Genomic DNA, 21,949 nt, shown 5'->3' with positions numbered 1-21,949 from the left:
GCATTTCCAATGCAGGGGGCATGGGTTCCATCCCTGGTCCGGGAAGTAAGATCCCACATGCTGCCTGCCCAGCGCTGCCAAAAAAAAAAAAAAAAGAATAAATTCATACTTAGTATTTATATTTGTACTCTGTTGTATGATCAAGATAAATGATCTGTTTTTCTTGGTGAAAATTTTCTGAGTAGACTGTATGTCAAGCTTTTATTTCCTGACTGAAAAATTAATAGCTGTTTTTGAGAAACCAGCTGAAAATTAATGTTGCTTAATATTCATATTTATGGTCATTTAAATCTTTTCTCTTATTCTGTATGCTTTCTATGAATATCATTTAAGTTTTTGTTGTTATTTTTGTTTTTGGTTGGCTTTGTTTCATATGTAGATATCTGTAAACTTTAAAGTGGGTGTTGGAAGCAAAAGTATTATGAAAAGTATTACTTATTTGCAGTGATTTTGTTCCTTGAATTTCTGCACGTGCAAATTATGGTAGAATCTAGTGTTCTTAATATATTTGGAAAATAAATGTAGGTTAGAGGATTAAAGTCTAGGTTAAAAATTGGAATTTGCATAAAATGGAAATGAAAAAGGTGGTGAGAGGAACTGAAAACGAAAGTAGTTCATGGGCTGCATGCCCATTTTCTGTTTCTTTTCCGTTTTTTGCATTTTCAGTTGTATAGGGATACTTTCACTGAAGTATTTTATTGACACTTCAAACTTAATTTATCCACCATTAAATTATTTCACTTCACTTGGAGTCATTTCTTTTTCTGATATTGCTCTTCATTATTTTTCACATATCTACAAAGAATAATAGAGGCTCATGGTAGAAATTTTGTTAGTATAGAAAAGTATGAGATTAAAAGTCCCTTTGAATCCAGCTAACTGAGATGATCATCCCCATGACATTTTGATGAACATTCTTCTAGACTTCTATGCGTATATGCATAAGGACATAAGATTTTACATAACATACTACAATGCTATTTTGTACCCTGTACTCCATAGTATATTCTTTATATTGGCTCCTAGTATTCTGTTGTATGGATATACCATAACTTCTTTGGCCAAGTCCATTTTGCTAGATTCTTATTTTTTTTATTTTTTGTTTTTTTCTATGTTTATGCATCTGTCGCAGAATTTTTGTGTGCATTTGCCCATTATCTCCTCTAGATTGGATTTCCTAGGGATAAAATTGCTGGGGTCAAAAATGGTTTACAGGTTTATAGTTCTGATACACTGTCATATTGCCCTTTCAGAAGGCTTTTACCAATTTATATTTCCCAACAGTGTGAGAATACCTCTTTCTTCAGTCCCACCATTGCTTGGAGTTGTCAGATGTCCCGTTATTTTTTTTCATCTGTGTTTCTTTAATATCTAATAAGGCTGCCTTTCTTTTCATCTGTATGTTGGATGTTCTGATTTCTTGATTCATTATTTGATGTTTTTCTAATTTATAAGAGCTCTTTGTAGTAGAGATATTAAGTGTTTTTTGTGGTATTAGTATTTTTGTGAGTCTTTTAACCTTGTTTATGTAACGTCTAGTTTTAAGAACTTTTTGATTTGTGTGTGCTTGTGCACGTGTTTTAAGTGGCAGTAGTTTCTCCCAAGCATCCAGTGCCAAAACCTTAGTAATACTTACCTCCTCTCCCTCCTGAGTTCTACTGAATTGCTTGTTCTAATTTGTCCTTCTGTAATGGTCTTTGGTCTACTCTGTTTTTTTAAAATTAATTAATTAATTATTTTTGGCTGCATTGGGTCTTCATTGCTGTGTGTTGGGTCTTCATTGCTGTGCTCAGGCTTTCTCTAGTTGCGGCGAGCAGGGGCTACTCTTCGTTGTGGTGCGTGGGCTTCTCGTTGCGGTGGCATCTCTTATTGCAGAGCACGGGCTCTAGGCACGTGGGCTTCAGTAGTTGTGGCATGTGGGCTCAGTAGTTGTGGCCCACAGGCTCTAGAGCGCAGGTTCAGTAGTTGTGGCGCACAGGCTTAGTTGCTCCATGGCATGTGAATCTACCTGGACCAGGGCTCGAACCTGTGTCCCCTACATTGACAGGTGGATTCTTAACTGCTGTGCCATCAGGGAAGCCCTGGTCTACTCTTATTTAGTTCGAAACTCTGTAACTTACATCCTTATTGTTGATTCTGATTGCATTTCGGCTTTTTCTCTTTGAGCCCTTCCTGTTTTCTGCATTCAAATTAGTCTCAAAATGCCACTTTGATTCTGTCATTTTTTTGTAAAACATTTTTACAGAGTCAAATTCTTGAACTGAGCATTTAAGATTCTCCACCATAGACTGACCCAAAATAACCTTATTTCTCACTGTATGTGTTGATGACAATACAAACTGGACTCCTTACCATTTTAAAAACATGGAGTTATAAGCCCCCTGTACGTTAGTTTATGCCCTACCCTCAATTGGCCAATCCTACTTGTCCATTTTTTCAACCGTAGTTCATGTGTCATCTTATCTATGAAGCCTTCATTAATCTCATCCCAAAGTGATTTCTCTTAATGCTTATTGCCCCGAGATCACTTTTATGAATACTTATTATATCCAGGCTTGGATTAATTAGAGTTCTCCACCCCCACCCCCGTATATTGGACATGTTTCATTCATTCATTTTAAAAACTAGTTTTATTGAGGTATAACTTTACATATAGTACAGTTCACCAGTTTTAAGTGTGCAATTAAATGGGTTTGATGAATCACCACAATCATGATAACTGGAACATTCCTATTGCCCCCAAAAGTTCCCTGTGCCTCTCTGCAGTCCGTCCCCTACTCTTACCTGTGGTCCTTGGCAACCACTAATTTACTTTCTGTCACATTAGTTTTACCTTTCTTGATGTCATATAAATGGAATTATATGGTATATAATCTTTGTTGTCTGCCTTTCACTTAGCCAGCTTTTGAGATTCACTGATGTTGTTGCATGTTCCAGTGGTTTGTTCCTTTTTATTGCTGAGTCATATTCCATTTATGAATATACTGCAATTTGATTATCCCATTACCCAGTTGATAAACAATTGAGTTGTTTCCAGTTTTGAGCTGTTATGAACAAAGCTGCTGTGAACATTTGAATATAGATCTTTTGCTTTTATTATTTGTGAGCAAATTAGGGGTGGGACTACTGTGTTGTATGGTTAAGTGAATGTTTGACTTCATAAGAAAATGCCAGCCTGTTTTCCAAAATGGCTGTACCATTTTGCGTTCTAGTCAGCTGTGTATGAGCATTCCAGTTGCTTCACATTCTCACTGAGACTTCAGTTTTTGTCAGTCTTTGATTTTAGCTGTTCTAGTAGAGGTAGAGTGGTATATCATTGTGGTTTTATTTGCAATTCCCTAATGACTAATAATGTTGAGCATCTTTCTGTATGCTTATTTGCTCTTCATGTCTTTTGAGAAGTGTCTTAAAATGTTTTCTCCATATTCTTTATGAATTGGGTTGTTTGTCTCATTGAGTTCTGTACATATTCTGGATACAAACTCTTTATCAGATACATGTTTTGCAAAGGTGAGCCACTGGCTCACCTTTCCTGGCTCACCTTTCCTTAACAGTAATTTCAAAAGCAGAAGTTTTAAATTTTCATGAAATCTCATTTGGCAATTTTTTCTTTTATGATTTGTGTTCTTTGTCATCGCCTGTGTCCTCAAACTTTGCCTAACTCATGTTCACAGGTTTTTTTCTCCTTGGGTTTCTTTTTAACTTTTTTTTTTTTTAATTGAAGTGTAGTTGATTTACAGTGTTGTGTTTCTGGTGTACATTGAAGTGATTCAGTAATTTATATATACTTTTTCATTATAGGTTATTATGAGATATTGAAGGTAGTTCCCTGTGCTTATACATCCTTGGTTTTGTAATATACATCTTTAATTTATCATAGTCTACCTTCATGTATAATATAACATTACAAGAGCATGCCTCCATTTTCTTCTTCTTGTCTTTTGTACTGTTCTTGTCATATGTTTTATTTCTATATATGTATAACTTATGTATGTTATGTGTAGACATGAAATTTAAAATGAGAAAAGTCATTTACCTACTTTTCAAACATTTCTCTTTCCTTTGTGTAGATCCAAGTTTTAATGTAATATTTTTCTCTGGCCAGAGGGATGGCTTTGAACACTTCTTTTAATGCAGGTCTGCTGTTTTGTCTGTCGGAAAAAGTCTCCATTGTGAAAGATATTTTTGCTAGGTATGGAATTCTGTATATATGTATTTTTCCTCCAGGATACTTTGACTTATTTCACTCCTGGCTTGTGTAGTTTGACGAGAGTTTCCATAATAATTTGTTTCTGCATCAGCTACTGGATTTTTTAAAAAATTTATTTGTTTTTATTTATTGTTTTTGGCTGTTTTGGGTCTTCGTCGTTGTGCGTGGGCTTTCTCTAGTTGTGGCGAGCGGGGGCTACTCTTCGTTGTGGTGCGCAGGCTCTAGCGCACGCGGGCTTCAGTAGATGTGGTGCACGGGCTTCGTTGCTCCGCGGCATGTGGGATCTTCCCGGACCAGGGCTCGAACCCGTGTGCCCTGAATTGGCAGGCAGATTCTTAACCACTGCGCCACCGGGGAAGCCCCAGCCACTGGATTTTTAAGTTCCATGAGTTTCTTTTTTAATCTTAGTGTCTCTTAAGCACCTGCCACCTGTTGTATCTATAGGTGATAGATACCTGACAAATAATATTAAATTGATTTGGATAATAAAATATCCAGCACCTCAGAATTTATAAACAATTTCACAGGGATTGCATTGAATGTGGAGATTAACTTGAGAGTATTCCTATCTTAATAATGTTGTCATCTAATACGTGAAAATGCAATGTCTTTCCATTTATTTAGATTTTCCTTAATCTTTTAAATTTTTGAAAAATGTTTCAGGGTACAGTCCTTGAACTACTTTGTTAAATTCGTAGGTATTTTTTTTAAGGCTATTATAATGGGTATTGTTTTTGTAATTTAATTTTGATTGTCCATTGCTAGTGTCTAGAACTACAATTAATTTTGCTATTAGCAGAGTCTAATATTGGCCTATGAATAAATTCATAATGACTAGAGTTAGACTAATCAAAAATATGTGCCTTCATGCAAATCAAGTATTAAGCCCTTCCTGTGCTATTCTCACCATCTTTCCTTTTTCTCTCTTCAAAAACACGTCTCAAGACATGATTCAGTGAAACATGAAGACAGGGTTATGCTCAGTGGATTAGAACTTGTTTGCCTGAGCAAATCTGCAGAAAGTCAGCCATCTGTCTTTTTTTTTTTTTAACTTTCAGTGTTCCATTAGGAACATAAAGGAAAGGAAATACATTTTTAGAATAAACACGAAACATTTCAGTGTTATGTTATTTACTTTTTCTAGTTTTTAAAATAACTATACAATTTACTTTTATTTTAAATAGTACAATCAGTGGTCTTTAGTGTATTCACAGAGTTGTGCAACCATTGCCACTCATTTTAGAACATTTTAATCAAACCTGAAAGAAACTCGGTGGTAGTCACTCTGCATTCCCACCTCCCCAAGTCTCTGACAACCGCCAATCTACTTTCTTGTTTCTATGGTCTTGCCTTTTCTGGACATTCCATATAAATGGAATCATACAGTTTATGGTCTTCAGTGACTGGCTTTTTTCATTAAACTTAATGTTTCTAAGGCTCATATATGTTGTAGCATGTATCAGTACTTCATTCCATTTTTAGCAAAGTAGTGTTCCATTATATGGATATACCATATTTTGCCATCAGTTGATGGATACTTGGGTTGTTTACACTTTGGTCTGTTATGAATAATGCTCCTTTGAACACTTGTGTACAGTTTTTGCATGGAGATATGTTTTTATTTCTCTTGAGTATATACCTAAGAGTGGAATTTCTGAGTCATATGGTAAGCTTATGTTTAACATTTTAAGAAACTGCCAAACTATTTTTCAGAGTGGCAGCATCAGTTTTTATATTCCAACCAGCAGTATGTTAGGGTTCCAGTTTTTCCACATCCTTGACAATAGTTGTTTTTTTAAATCATAGACATCCTTATGTTTAAAGTGCTATCTTATTGTGCTTTTGATTTCATTTCCCTAATGACTAATAATGTTGAGCATTTTTTCATGTGTTTATTGGCCATTTGTATATCTTTTGGGGGGAAATGTTTATTCAAATCCTTTACCCATTTTAAAAGCTGGTTGCCTTCTTATTGTTGAATCTTAAGAGTTCTTTATATATTCTGGATTCAAGTCCCTTAATATGACTTTCAACATTTCTCCTTCTCCTAGAGAGACAAACTCTTGTGTTTGGGAGAGTCAACTTTAATTTAGTACAAAGAAATGGAGTCTTCCACAAGTAACTTGTTGGCAACCACTTGGGCTATTGTAGCAGTGTAACTTTGGACAAGTCACTTAGCTTTTGAGACATTGGTTATGGACCCAAAAGAAGAAGAAGAAAAAAGAATTTGCCTAGGGCAGCGGTCAACAGAACAACCAAAAGACTACTATGTGGTTGGCAGATCTTGTGCCTTGGGTTGGCTGGGTAGAGATACAGTATAAAGGAAAAGCAAAGACTTAGAAATAATACAGATGTGAATTTAGGTGGTAACTCTGGTGCTTTTGTAGCAGAGCAATATCAAGCAATTTATTTACTTATCCTTTTTGAGCCCTAGTCTTTCTACTTGTAAAATGGAATGAATAATTCCTACCTAATAACGAAAACTGGAAACAACCTAAGTACTCTGAATGGGGGGCAGATAAATAAATTATGGTACAGATAGTTGATTTGCAAATATTTTCTCCTGTTGTATCACTTTGTTGATATCTATTAAGCACAAAAGTTTTAAATTTTGATGAAGTCTAGTTAATTTTTCTTTTTGTTGTTTGTGCTTTGGTATCCTACCTAAGAAGGCTTTACCTAATTAAAAGTCACAAAGATTTGTTCCTATATTTTCTCCTAAGAGTTTTATAGTTTTAGTTCTTACATCTTGATCTTCTGTCTATTTTCAGTTAATTTTGTGGACTCTCAGTTCTATTCCATTGATTTACATGTCCATCCTTATGCCAGTACGACACAGTCTTGATTATTCTAACTTCGCAGTAATTTTTGAAATCAGGAAGTATGAACTTTCAAATTTTCTCTTTTAGATCGCTTTGACTTTGTGTTTATTGTCTTTTTTTTGTGGGAGCAGGGGAGGGTGGTGGGGATATCCTTTGCATTTCCCTACAAATTTTAGGTTCAGCTTGCCAATTTGTGCAAAAAAGGCAGTTAAGGATTTTCATAGGGATTGCATTGAATCTGGAGATCAGTTTGGGAGTATTACCATCTTAATAATGTTAAGTCATCTAATACCTGAACATGGAATGTCTTTCCGTTTATTTAGATTTTCCTTAGTATTTTCAATGGTGTTTTTTGTTGTAGGTACAATCCTTGCCCTTCTTTTGTTAAATTTATTCTTAGGTGTTGTATTTAAGGCTATTGCAATGGGAATTATTATTGTAAGTTAAATTTTGGGGGGTAAATTTAAAAAATTGTATTGAAGTATAGTTGATTTACAATGTGTTAATTTCTGCTGTACAGCAGAGTACTTAGTTATATATATTCTTTTTCATATTCTTTCCCATTATGGTTTATCATAGGATATTGAATTAGTAGTTCCCTGTGCTGTACAGTAGGACCTTGTTTTGTAAGTAAATTTTGATTGTCCATTGCTACTGTGTAGAACTACAGTAGTGTTTTGTTTTTTTGTTTTTTTGGCTGCTCCGCGCGTCTTTCAGGATCTTAGTTCCCCGACCAGGGATTGAACCTCGTGCCCTGGCAGTGAAAGTGCTGAGTCCTAACCACTGGACTGCTAGGGAATTCCCTACAGAAGATTTTTCTATATTGATCATGTATCCTGCCATCTTGCCGACTTATTAATTCTAATAGTTTTTTAGCGGATTCCTTAGGATATTCTATATACAAGATATGTTATCTGCAAATAGAGAATGTTTTATTTCTTTATTTTCCCCTGGTCTAGTTCTTTTTCTTGCCTAATTATAGCAGCTAGAATTTCAAGTTCAGTGTTGATTAGAAGAGGTGAAATTGGACTACCTTGCCTTGTTCCTCATTAGGTATGGAAAACATTTAGTCTTTCTCCACAAAATGATTTTAGCTGTGAAATTTTCATAAATGCATTTGTTTTATTGTTTGATTAAAGTTGTTTCCCTCAGAGTCTAATTTTTGGTGTCAGAAAAATTCCAGATGCTTTGGTTGTCCTTTATACACAAGCCTGTGTAATTATCCACTATTGTCCTATGGTGTCCTTTACACACAAGCCTGTGTAATTATCCACTATTGTCCTATGGGCTAGGAAAAGAGGAAGTCTCCTGTTTTGTAGTATGTGCGTAGTGATTGACCACATCAGTTTCCTCATAGACTCTGCTGGAAGAAATGTATGAAAAATGTTTCATTATGGAAAATATATGCATTAAGATTGATAGTTTCCTTTAGTTAGTGTTACTTAAGCATGCATGATTTTCTAAATTTAATTCTTTGAAGTTAAGCAGTTGGTGTACTGGAGTAAATAAATTGATACAACTTTTTTCATTTTTATTAAAGAAAGTGACAGTGTAAAAAACATTGTAAAATACTATACATTCTGGTTTGTAGTAATTTCTGGTAGTGTTCCTCTTTAAAGTTTTCTGTTGGTGTTTATCCTTAAATTTTTCTGCATTTTTCAGTTTTATACAACGAAATTTTGTGACTTTTTTTAACCTATACTCTTTTTATATTTAAAACATATGAAATGCTTGAAAACTGTACAGAGATGTAGCAAGATGTGAAAGCTACCCTTTATGCCCTTTTCATTCCCATTTCCTTCCAAATACATAACCGTGTAAATAGATTGGTGTACATCCTTTTTCTGCATATATACTTACATACAAACATATATACACATAAACATTAAGAATGTTATTGTGCCATAAGTGTTGTTTTTTACTTTTTTTTTTTTAACAGTATGATTTGAAGATCTTTCCAAATGGCTACATAGAATTCCACAGTGAAATCTATCAAGCTTTATTTAACCATCAACTGTTGGGCACTAAGCTGTTTTTTCGTTTTTTTTTTAATATTACAAACAGTCCTTTAAAGGATATCTGAGTGATAACTTTTGACACATTTGGAAATGTTTTTGTAGGATATGTTCTTATAAGTGAAATTGCAGATCAAAAGCATTTGATAGGTACTACCGAATTGCCTTTTTTTAAAAGGCTTAGTTAGCAATTTTATATTCCCTCTGATAATTTATATGAGTGACCGTTTCTCTAAATTCTGGTGAATACTTGATATTTTCAGAATTTTTCTTTTTGCCATTGTGATGGTTGTAAATTTATTACCAACATTTTATTTTGCCTTTTCTGGTTACCAGAGAGGAGACAACATTTAAATGTCTTAAATGGCCATTTGTATTTCTTCTGTGACTGAATTATTTTTTTAATCAAGAAGACCCTCTAGTTATTAAAAAGAAGGAATAAATATAGTTTTACATTAGAAAAATTAGTTTTGCTTATTAAGTCCCTGTGGGATAATGGATGTAAAATGTTTGGTTGTTAATAAAAGTAATAAATTTATCTCAATGTTTATATGAAGAAACTAGTTAACTAAATGTAATTCTGTCTCCTAAATCTTCTTAGTTTAAGTAGAATTTTATCAGTGGACCTATGCCTATTAGTTAACTAGCTGGGTATCAGTTACCCAAAGCATTCTGCTAGTATTTGTAGACATTCAGAGAAGTAGATAACTTGTTCTTTACTTTTATTAATCACTTCAGTAAATATCTTTTAACCTCTTATTATATGCCAGACATAGTTTTAGGCACTGGGGTTATAGTGGTAAATAAGACATTGGTGGAGAAGAGAGGTGTGTATGTGCTAATTTGTCTTTCTAATTTATCAACCTCACTATGAAGTTGATAATTAAATGGAGACCTAAATGACAAGCGTCAGCTATGTGATGATCTAAGCATCCCAGGAAGATAAAAAACAACGTTTTAAGGTATCAAATCAAGAAGAAGTGTGACTTTCATTTTCTTTTTTCTCATTTTTTAAAAAATTGAAATATAATTTATTTACAGTGCTGTGTTAGTTTCAGGTGTACAGCAAAGTGATTCTGTTATACATCTCTGTCTCTGTCTCTATCTCTATATATCTGTTCTCATTCAGCTTCTTTTCCATTATAGCTTATTATAAGATATTGAATATAGTTCCCTGTGCTATACAGTAGGTCCTTATTGTTTATCTATTTTATATACAGTAGCGTGTATCTGTTAATCCCAAGCTCCCAATTTATCCCTCCCCTCCCTTTCCCCTTTGGTAGTTTGTTTTCAATGTCTATGAGTCTGTTTCTGTTCTGTAAATAAGTTCATTTGTATCATTTTTTTTTAGATCGCATATAAGTGATATCATATGTTTGTCCTTTTTCTGACTTAACCTCACTTAGTATGATCAGCTCTAGGTCCATCCATGCTGCTGCAAATGGCCTTATTTCATTCTTTTTTATGGCTGAGTAATATTCTGTTGTATATACCTCATCTTCTTTATCAGTTCATCTGTTGACGGACATTTAGGTTGCAAAGCATGACCCTTTGAAGACACAGAAAAGAGGCTTGTGTGGCTGGAACCTAGTGAGTGAAGGAGGGTATAATAAAGATGAGAGGCAATTTGGGTTTTGTGGATCACAAAAAGATTTTTATTTTATTCTAAATGCATTGAGAAGCCATTGGAGAGTGTTAGGCGAAGGTGTGGTATAATCCAATTTATGTTTTTAAAAAACATAGACATAAAAATACAAGGCGGTATGTAACAAGTGTTATATGATTTCAGCAAATGAGAAGGTTACAGAGGAGATGGGACTTTACCTTGACCCATAAAGACAGATAAGATTTAAATAAATGGAGGGGAAGGGTGTAGTATGGTGTGGTAACAATAAATAATGCCTGGCTTTAAACTGGAAGACTTGCTCTTGAGTATTGACTCTACCTTTTCATAGCTCCTGGCCTCTAAGTAAATTTCTTGACCCTCTTTATCTTAGTTCTTCCATCTTCTTTCTCTATGCCTTGGTTGATACAAAGAGCAAGTCAAATGAAAAATGCCTATAAAAGTATTTTGTAAACTGTGGGTGTCAGTGTGGTATGCTTGTTTATTTAATAAAAGACTACCATCTGTGTGTTCTTACGTTAAGGGTTGTGGAGTGATACAAAAATGAATTAGATCTGGTGTTTGCACCTTAAAGAGGATATAGTCTAGTAGATAATGTGGTAACGTCTAAAGTGCAGTGTTACAAATGATAAAGATCTTAAGAAGGATGTAGATAAGGTGCTATAGGGATTCAAAGAAAGGAGAGCTTGCTTTTTTCTTGGAGTTGGTGGTACGGCTTTATGAAGAAGGAAGGACTCTTGAACTAGGCCTTGAAAGGTGGATAGGACTTCAATAGAAGATGGAGAAGAGGATAATGTCAGTGGGTCAGTCTGTGGGAGTAACGGTGTGGAGCATTAGGCAAATTCAGAACTTGATAAGGAAAGGTAGGTTAGGACCAGACAGATTATGCAGCACGTTAATACTAGACTAAGGAAGGTGAATTCTATTCAGTAGGAATACTACCAGCAAATATTTATTGAGCATCTGCCAGTGCCAGGTCTGTGCTAGTCAGGGCTATGAGAATTCAGTGATCTCAGTTTAGTTGGGGAAGACAGATTACTATTTTAATGAAATGTGAATGAAGTGTTGTAGGATCATAGTTCAAGGAACATCTGCAGCTGCCTGGCATAATAAGGGGAGGCTTTATAGAGGTGTGGTAGACATTTGTGCTTTGCTATGAAGTATCCCTTTGCTTAGCAGATAAAATAGGGAAAGAGAGAAACATGAGAGAAACATTCTAGACCTGACACTTTATGTGCTTTGGGATGGCTGGACAAGGTTTTGTGTGCAGTGCAAGGCTATGAAGAATTTTGATAGAGGGTAACTGAAAGATTCAGGTGGCAGTAAATTGGAAAAGGTAGAGACTCGAGGTGGGGAAACTGGTAAGGAGACTGTTACACTGGGCAAAGTAAAAGATGAGGTAGGACCTCATGTGAAATAGTAGCTAAGGGGATAAAGAGCCTCGAAAATTGGAGACATGCTTGAGATGCAGAATTGACAGGACTTGGAGATCAGTTGGATATGGGAGAAGGGAGGAAAGGGATCAGGTGGAATATAGAATGACTTCTGGATTTCTGCTACTTCAGTAGATACCATTGCCTGAGGATAGGGTATATTTAAGGAGAAAGCGGGTGGATTTGGAGAGGAAGCCTAATAGCTTCAGCTGTATTGTGTTGAAGGTGCATTTAGGATATTTGGGAGGGGTGGAGGATGACTTCAGGGGGTAATCAATGTTTAGGTGATAATTTAAGCCATACATATGTATGAATTAAGTTATCATGGGGACGTGGGAGAATGGATATAATGAAGAAGAGGAACCTTAAGGAGCACTGAGAAATGGCCATAGAAGTAAAAAAACAATCAGGAAAAAAACGGTAGTGGAAGTGGTTAGAAAGTGTTTTTTAAGGGTATAGTCAACATTGTCATCATAGATATTGATATTTTTCTTTCCTTTTCCCTTTATTTTTCCTCCAGAGGTAGGTCATTGATCACCTCAATAATTACAGTGAGGACATATAAGCCAGATTAGAGTGGTTTGAGGAGTATGTGGGGTGGATGAGAATTTGGCTGTAATTGGAAGGAGACATAAAGATACAATATCAAGGTGCCATTTATTGCTTGTTTTTTCTTGTCTGTTTTTAAAGATCTTAGAGTCTTGAGTTATTTATTTCCTGAGGGGAAATAGTGAATAGACAGCAAAAGGTTGAAGTCACAAGTAATGGAGTAGCCCTAGAGGAGCCTAGCATAGAGCATCTCATCTCCTCCTCCCTAGAGGAGCCTAGCATAGAGCATCTCAAACTATAATGGGGATTTTGTTGAAATGCAGATTCTGAATCAGAAGGTCTGGGTTGGGGCCTGAGATACAGCATTTCTCATAAACTCCCAGATGAAGCTGATGCTGCTTTGGTTTGTGGGCCAAACTCTGAAGTAAGGATCTAGAGAATATGGGATTGAAAGTATTATTACAGGAGTTAGCCTTAGATAGAAAGAGGAACACCTCTGCTCTGAGATCAGGTGGAATATAAAGTGGATGGAGATACAGATTAAGTTTGCAGGCAGGGCGGAGCAACTAAGCCCATGTGCCACAGCTACTGAGCCTGCGCTCTAGAGCCCGCCAGCCACAACTACTGAGCCCACGTGCCACAACTATTGAAGCCCGTGTGCCTAGAGCCCGTGCTCCGCAACAAGACAAGCTACTGCAGTGAGAGGCCTGCGCACCGCAACAAAGAGTAGCCCCCGCTCGCCGCAGCTAGAGAAAGCCCTCGCACGTGCAGCAACGAAGACTCAATGCAGCCAAAATAAAAAAAATTAAAAAAAAAAAGTTTGCAGGCAGGAAACATACCCGATAACCTTTGTTTTTTTCTGTGAAAAAGAAGTAAAGTGATTTTAAGAAAGACTTTGGGAATATTGTGAGCTTGAAGAAGGTGTGAAGGTTTAGAATAGTTACTAAAAAGAGAAGGAAAGTGAGTGAATTTGAGACATGTAATAATCACTGAAAAGTGAGGATTAGTGTGGTTATGGTGTCTGTAGAAATAATTGGGGCAAGGAGAGATTTGATTTAAAGAGATCAGTTATTTTTAAGATGATAAGGTAACCTAGAGGAGAGGTAATGAGGTCTGAAATAGAACAGTGGCCTTGAGAATAGAAGAGGAAGATGTGAATAATGGCCCCCTCAAAGATGTCCATGTGAACCTGTGATATGTTACTTTACTTGGCAAAAGGGACCTTTGTAGATTAAAATAGGGATCCTGGAGATGGAGAGGTTATCCTGGATTGTAGGTCCTATGTAAACACAAGGGTCTTTGTAAAAGGAAGCAGGAAAGTCAGGGTCAGAAAATGCCATGTGATGATAGAAGCAGAGGGAGAGAGGAAATGTGATGATGGAAGGACCATGAACCAAAGTCAGATGATGTGGGACCATGAACCAAGGAACGAACAGTCTTTAGAAGCTGGAAAGGGTAAGGAAACAGATTTTCCCAAGACTGTAGAAGGAACAAAGCCCTGGTGACATGTTGATCTTAGCCCAGTGAGACTGATTTTGGACTTTTGACTTCCAGAACTGTAAGATAATACATTTGTGTTGTTTAAGCCACTAAATCTGTGGATGATTTTTTACAGCAGGAATAGGAAACATACAAGGAATTATGGATGTAAGGGAATGTAGAGTTAGAATCAATAAAATGAGACAGTTGATGGCATGTGGTATGGGCAGCAGAAAACTGGGAAGATTTCTAAGCTGGGTAAATGGGTAGAGGAGAGTGGTGAAATTAAAAATACAGAATGGCAGGGAGCAGATTTTAGAGGAAAGTGTTCACTTTGCATGTAAGTCTGGATTAGATACAGATTAGTTTTGAAACAAGGGGTAAATTTAAGAGGCTGCCATAGTACTGTTAAACTTAATAGAGCTGTTATAATACTAATGCATGGCAAATTTTACAGGAATATTTAGAGTTTTGACTGAGACAGTGACTAAAGGGATGATTGAGAGAGACCGGTTTTTGAAAAATAATACCACGTTATATTTATATAGTGCTTGTTTTCACTTTGGGAATCATTCCCCCCCACCCCCCAGTTTGTTGAGATATAATTGACAAATAAAATTGTAATATATTTCAGGTGTCAACAGTGATGACTTGATATATATGTATACATTGTGAGAGGCGTCTCACAATCAAGTTAACACATTCATCACCTCACATATTTACCTCTGTTTTTGGGGGGGGGTAAGAATACTTAAGTTCAACTCTCTTAGCAAATTACTTCTAATTATACAACACTGTGTTATCAGCTATAGTCACCATGTTATATACATTAGGTTCTTAGACCTTATTCATCTTTTTTTTTTAATATTTATTTATTTGGTTGCACTGGGTCTAAGTTGTGGTAGGTGGGCTCCTCAGTTGCAGCTCCAGGACTCCTTAGTTGCAGCTTGCCAGCTCCTTAGTTGCGGCACGTGGGCTACTTAGTTGTGGCATTCAAACTCTTAGTTGCAGCATGCATGTGGGGATCTAGTTCGCTGCCCTGGGCTTGAAGCCAGGCCCCCTGCATTGGGAGCATGGAGTCTTACCCACTGTACCACCAGGAAGTCCTGACCTTATTCATCTTAAAACTGAAATTTGTACCTTTTTACCAACCTGTCCCCATTTCCCCCACCCTCTAGCCCCTGGCCATCACCCTTCTCTTCTATCTTTCTTTGAGTTTGACTTTTTTTTTTTTTAAGATTCTACATATAAGTGATACCATGCAGTATTTGTCTTTCCTGGCTTATTTCACGTAGCATAACACTCTCCAGGTTCATCTGTGTTGTCACAAATGGCAGGATTTCCTTCTTTTTTTAAGGCTGCATAATATTAAACACATGCCCACATTTTCTTTATCCATTCATCTGTTCATAAACACTTAAGATTGTTTCCATATCTTGGCTCTTATGAATAGTACTGCAGTGAACATGGGGGTACAGGCATATCTCGTTTTATTGTGCTTCTCAGACACTGTGTTTTTTACAAACTGAAGGTTTGTGGCAACCCTGCATTGAACAAGTCTGTTGGTGCCATTTTCCCAACAGCATTAATTTCTAAAATTAAGGTATGTACACTGTTTTTTTAGGCATAATGCTATTGCACACTTAATAGACTATAGTATAGTGTAAACATAGCTTTTTATGTGCTGGGAAACCAAAAACTTTGTGTGACTTGCTTTATTGCAAATTTGCTTTATTGCGGTGGTATGCCTGTACAGATATTTCTTTGAGGTAGCGATTTCATATCCTCCGGATGTATACCCAGAAGTGGATTGCCAATAGTTCTATTTTTTGACTTCTAGATTCGCTTCCACATGGTTTTCTATGGTGGCTGTGTCAATTTACATTCCTAACAACAGTGTACCAGGGTTCCCTTTTCTCTGCATTCTCACCAGCATTTGTTATCTCTTGCCTTTTGATAATAAACATTCAAGCAGGTATGTGGAGGTATCTCATTGTGGAATTGCATTTCCCTGATGATTAGTGATATTGAGCACCTTTTCAGGTACCTGTTAGCCATTTGGATGTGTTGCAAAGTCTCTTCAGGTCCTTTGCCCACTTTTAATTTTAAACAAATGTTTTTTAAAATTAACTAATTAATTAATTTTTGGCTGTGCCGCATGGCATGTGGGATCTTAGTTCCCTGATCAGGAATTGAACCCACACCCCCTGCATTGGAAGTACAGAGTCTCAACCACTGGACCACCAGGGAAGTCCCCTTTGCCCACTTTTTAATTGGTTCATTTGCCTTTTTTGCTCTCTGAGTTGTATGAGTTCCTTGTATATTTTGAGATTTATTTATTTATTTATTTTTGGCTACGTCCGGTCTTAGTTGCAGCATGCGGGATCTTTGTTGCATCGTGTGGGCTTCTCACTAGTTGTGGCGTGTGGGTTTTCTCTTCTCTAGTTGTGGCACACAGGCTACAGGGCGCGTGGGCTCTGTAGTTGTGGCACGCGGGTTCCAGAGCGCATGGGCTCTGTAGTTTGCGACACACAGGCTGTCTAGTTGAGGTGCGCGAGCTTAGTTGCCCCGCTTCATGTGGGATCCCAGCTTCCTGGCCAGGGATCGAACCCATGTCCCCTGCATTGTAAGGCGGATTCTTTACCACTGGACCACCAGGGAAATCCCCTTTGTATATTTTGGATATAAACTCCTTATCAAAAATATTTTCTCCCATTCTATAGGTTGATTTTTTGTTTTGTTGGTGGTTTCCTTTGCTGTGCATAAGTTTTTTAGTTTGATGTAGTCCCACTTGTTTATTTTTGCTTTTGATAAACCTTTGCCAAGATCAGTATCAAAGAGTTTACCCCCTTCTTTTTCTTCTAGGAGTTTTATGATTTCAAATCTTATGTTCAAGTCTTTAATCCATTTTGAGTTGATTTTTGTATGTGGTTTAAAATAGGGGCCCAGTCTTATTCTTTTGCGTATGGCTATCCAGCTTTTCCGATGCCATTTATTGAAGAGATCATCCTTTTCTCGTTGTATATTCTTGACTCCTTTGTAGAAAATTAATTGGCCATATGTGCATGGGTTTATTTCTGGACTCCAGTTTGTTCCATTGGTCCATGTCTCATACTGTTTTGATTACTGTAACTTTGTAATATACTTTGAAATCAGAAAGTTGATGCTTCTAACTCTGTTCTTCTTTTTCAAGATTGCTCTTGCTGTTCAGGGTCTTTTGTGGTTCCATATGATTTTTAGGGTTTTTTTCCTATTTTTGTGAAAAATGCCATTGGAATTTTGATAGAGATTCCATTGAATTTGTAGATTACTTTGGGTAGTATGGACATTTTAATAATTCTTCCAATTCATGAGCATGGAATATCTTTCCGTATATTTCTTTTTCAATTTCTTTCATCTCCTTGGTTAAATTTATTCCGAAGTACTTTATTCTTTTTGATACTTTTATAAATGGGATTGTTTTCTTATTTTGTCTTTCCAACAGTTTGTCATTAATGTATAGAAACACTACTGATTTTGTATCCTGTAACTTTACTGAAATTGTTTATTCTAACAGGTGTTTGATGGAGTCTTTAAAGGGTTTTCTGTCTGTAAGTTCATGTCATCTGCAAACAAAGAACATTTTCCTTTTCACTTTTTGATTTTGATGCCTTTTATTTCTTTTTCTTGCCTAATTGCTATGTCTAGGACTTCCAATACTGTGTTGGATAAAAGTGATAAGGGTGGGCATCATTATCTTATTCCTGATCTTAGAGAAAAGTTTTCAGTTTTTCACTGTTGAGTATAATATTAGCTGTGGGCTTGTCATATCTAGCATTTATTGTGTTGAGATGTGTTCCTTCTGTGCCCAATCTGTTTAGTTTTTATTTTTATTTAATTAAATTTTTTTTTATTGGAGTATAGTTGATTTACAATGTTGTGTTAGTTTCTACTGTACAGCAAAATGAATCAGTTATACATACACATATATCTACTGTTTTTTAGATTCTTTTCCCATATAGGTCATTACAGAGTATTGAATAGAGTTCCCTGTGCTATACAGTAGGTCCTTATTAGTTACCTGTTTTATATATATTAGTGTGTATATGTCAGTCCCAATCTCCCAATTTATCCCTCCCCCCCTTTCCCCTCTAGTAACCATATGTTTTGTTTTTATAGTGAAAGGATGTTGAATTTTATCAAATGCTTTTTCTGCATTTGTTGAGCTACTCATATGATTTTTATCCTTCATTTTATTAATGTGGTATATCACATTTATTGATTTGCGTATGTTGAACCATCCTTGCATGGGAATCACTTTCATACCTTTATGGGGGCTTAGCAACAAGATTTGAATGGACATAGCTACTATTAGCATGTGAAATAAGCAGGGTAGAAAAACCAGGCTAAAAAATATTGTGCATAGTGACTACCATAGGAGACATCACATGCATTGAACGTTTCCACCATCCCAGAAATTTCTATTGGATACTGCTCTTACATATTATTTTATATAATGAGGGATTGAATATTATTATAGTAAAAATTTTAAGAATCAGTGTTTGCTAATTAGGCACAATTGCAGAAGACCTGGACTCTTGGAGAGATTGTGTGATATAGTCGAGTGAACAGTACACCATGCTCTCTCTCTAAGGAACACTAACCGAATTAACAGTGAGCACTAACCAGTTGGGTTTTAGATACTGGATTTTTTATCCTGGTTCTGCTTTTTTTTTTTTTTTTAATTTATCTATTTTATTTTATTATTTATATTTGGCTGCATTGGGTTTTCATTGCTGCCCGCAGGCTTTCTCTAGTTGCGGTGAGCGGGGGCTACTCTTCGTTGCACTGCACAGGCTTCTCATTGTGGTGGCTTCTCTTGTTGTGGAGCATGGGCTCTAGGTGTGCCGGCTTCGGTAGTTGTGGCACGTGGGCTTGGTAGTTGTGGCACGCAGACTCGGTAGTTTTGGCACACGGGCTTAGTTGCTCTGTGGCATGTGGGATCTTCCTGGACCAGGGCTCAAACCCGTGTCCCCTGCATTGGCAGGTGGATTCTTAACCACTGTGCCACCAGGGAAGCCCCCTGGTTCTGCTTTGAGTTGTATGAATTTGCGAAAGCTTCTAAAAAGATTCTGTAATTTCTTTTTTTTTTTAATTAAAAATTTTATTTATTTATTTATGACCATGTTGGGTCTTTGTTGCTGTGCACGGGCTTTCTCTAGTTGTGGCGAGTGGGAGCTACTCTTCATTGCGGTGTGTGGGCTTCTCATTGTGGTGGCTTCTTTTGTTGTGGAACACGGGCTCTGGGCGTGCGGGCTTCAGTAGTTGTGGCATGCGGCTGCAGTAGTTGTGGCTCGCGGGCTCTAGAGTGCAGGCTCAGTAGTTGTGGCGCATGGGCTTAGTTGCTCTGCAGCATGTGGGATCTTCCCAGGCCAGGGCTTGAACCTGTGTCCCCTGCATTGGCAGGCAGATTCTTAACCACTGCGCCACCAGGGAAGCCCCGTGATTATGTAACATCTTAAAAACATTCAAAACAAACAAGAAACAGCTAATATATGGTCACTGTAAATTTTACAGCACAGAAATATTAGAAAAAACATTTTTAAAAAGAAGAAAAATCTTACCTATAAAACAAGGTTGTGCTATCTACCATCCATTTAAGTTCTTTTTATAAGACATGACATAATTCATTATGTAGTCTTAGAGATCCACTTCTCTCTTACTCTCATAACTTTGTATGGCTGAAGTGTTAGATCATTAGTAAGAATAACCTAAACTTGAGTTTTGTGTTTTTATTTAATTTTAGATTCCCAAAATATGTTTGTTATAAATAGTAAATATGTAATTGAAATTGATTAGCAAATATGCAATACCTGAGAGAATACAAGTTTACTAGGGCAGGAAATTTGAAAAGTTAAGGAACTTTTTAAGAGAAATAGAAAAATTGGAGAAGAATGGAGTGTGTGTCTAGAAGAATTTCAGTTGGTTTAGGGATCAAATACCATAAAAATGTCATTTCTGAAATATATTTTATAGGTCAAAAATTTTTGTCTTTACTGATAACTTTCTTATCTAGATTCTGTGCAGAAGAGAATAAGAATTTAATAGGCCAGAGGAGTTACTTGTGTTGGGATTTTATCTTTGTATCTGTTTTCTTAAGTAAAGTTTACTGATTATAAATTTCTTAGTTAAATATTATTTCTGTGTCTGTATGAAGCTGATGACCAGAATCTTGCTAGTGTGGGAAGGTTAATTTAGGAAAAGTTCTGTGCTGTTACCTCTGATGAGACGGCAGTCTCTTTGCTTTCGCCTGCTGTGATCAGGTGATAGTAACTTGACATAGCAGTCTTATTTTGAGGTCCAGGATTCTGAAGGCAAAGGAAATTAAAAGTGTGGCCAAGTGTTTCATATTATGACACTTTTTGTTCCTATATTAAAGTTATCCAAGATATTTTATAACCAACTTATTACTTTATATTTAGCTAAACATTTCCTCTCATTTCCATGAATAGCTGTAAGCTCATTGATGATTTTTATGATTGATGTATATGAATATTTGTTAAGCAAGTGTTAGATTAAAATGTTTACTAAACCAGTGTTCCTGTTAACCTAAAATAATGTTACATAAATACTTTATGTAAAGTATGGGGTTGGAAACACTAGCTCAGTACTGAACACTAATTGGCCCTACGTACATTTTGAAATGTTTCTGAAAGAATAAGGGAGAAGTTGAATTTGTATTTGAGTTTATCCTAAATCTAACCATCATTTGTCTTCATACTAGAATTGTAAAATGTATTGGATAATATATATGTAATATATTACATAATATATTAATGCCAAATATAAACAAAAATTTCTAGTTCTTCCTTTTCTCTTCCCACTTTAATTATGGGTTCTTAGGAATTTCTTTGCTTCATTTACCAAATCCCCTACAAAATTTCAATAAGAACTATCTCCATGGTAGTGTGTTAATGTGTTGAATGTGACTCTGCGTACTTTAGAATCAAAAGATCTGGGTTTAAGACCTGGCATACAGTTAGGTTCTAGAAGGTAACAGAATCCAACTCAGATGGTTTAAGAAACTTTAATGGAGGACTACAGAGATAGGGGTGGATTGAGAAAACTGACAAGGGATGTTTTCGTTAGTTACAGAGGGAAGCTCGAAGGGGCAAGGAAAATATAGTGTTATTAGAGCCTGGTGAGAGCTGTGGAGAAGGCAGTGTTTGACAGGAGCCATGGTGGTAGAGGGACAGATCTTCTGCCACAAAATGTGACCAATAGGAAGGAGGGAGCTGGAAAGAAAGAATCGAGCTTTTCGCTGCCTTCTGATCTGCCAGTGATGGATAACACTGGAACCCAGAAGATGCATCTGTTGAGGTCAGCCTCCTTTGGGCCCAGGGTAGGGCAGAAGAGTATTGGAGGGATGGGGTAGTGGCAGTAAGATAATAACCAGTACAACTACTAATGAGATTGGGATTTGACTTCAGGTAATATTTTAGATTCGAGTTTTATCTACAAACTGCAGATACTTTACTGGGGTTGATGTGAGCATTAAGTGAGCCATATCAAATATGTCAAAGTACTCTAATTGTGCCTTGGTCTTATATTTTTTTAAAGTTTTGATAAGGTGTGGATTTGAAAAGCTCAGCTTCATTTCTGTTGGTGCTGTGCTGCATTTGTTTCATAGAAACTTTGGTTGCCACCATACTTTTGAATATACGTTAATTTTTGTGTTTTCCAGTGATTTTTGAGAAGTGAAATGAACAGTCATTGTTAGATAGTTCCCAAGATTTAGACTTTTTCTTACTGCCTAATGACAGGTTTCATTTTTTTCA

The 21,949-nt window shown here is 36.3% G+C and overlaps 1 protein-coding gene across 2 annotated transcripts in view; it reads left to right on the top strand.

Moving 5' to 3' along the window:
• CDK13 (cyclin dependent kinase 13) overlaps nucleotides 1-21,949 on the top strand; it is a 110,089-nt gene that overhangs the window by 7,186 nt on the left and 80,954 nt on the right. The window lies entirely within an intron of this gene.

Source organism: Tursiops truncatus, chromosome 9 (genome assembly GCF_011762595.2).
Source record: "Tursiops truncatus isolate mTurTru1 chromosome 9, mTurTru1.mat.Y, whole genome shotgun sequence".
In the NCBI taxonomy this organism is placed as follows: domain Eukaryota; kingdom Metazoa; phylum Chordata; class Mammalia; order Artiodactyla; family Delphinidae; genus Tursiops; species Tursiops truncatus.
The sequence above is the reverse complement of the archived record's forward strand: the minus strand, read 5'-3'. Positions and strand labels throughout refer to the sequence as shown.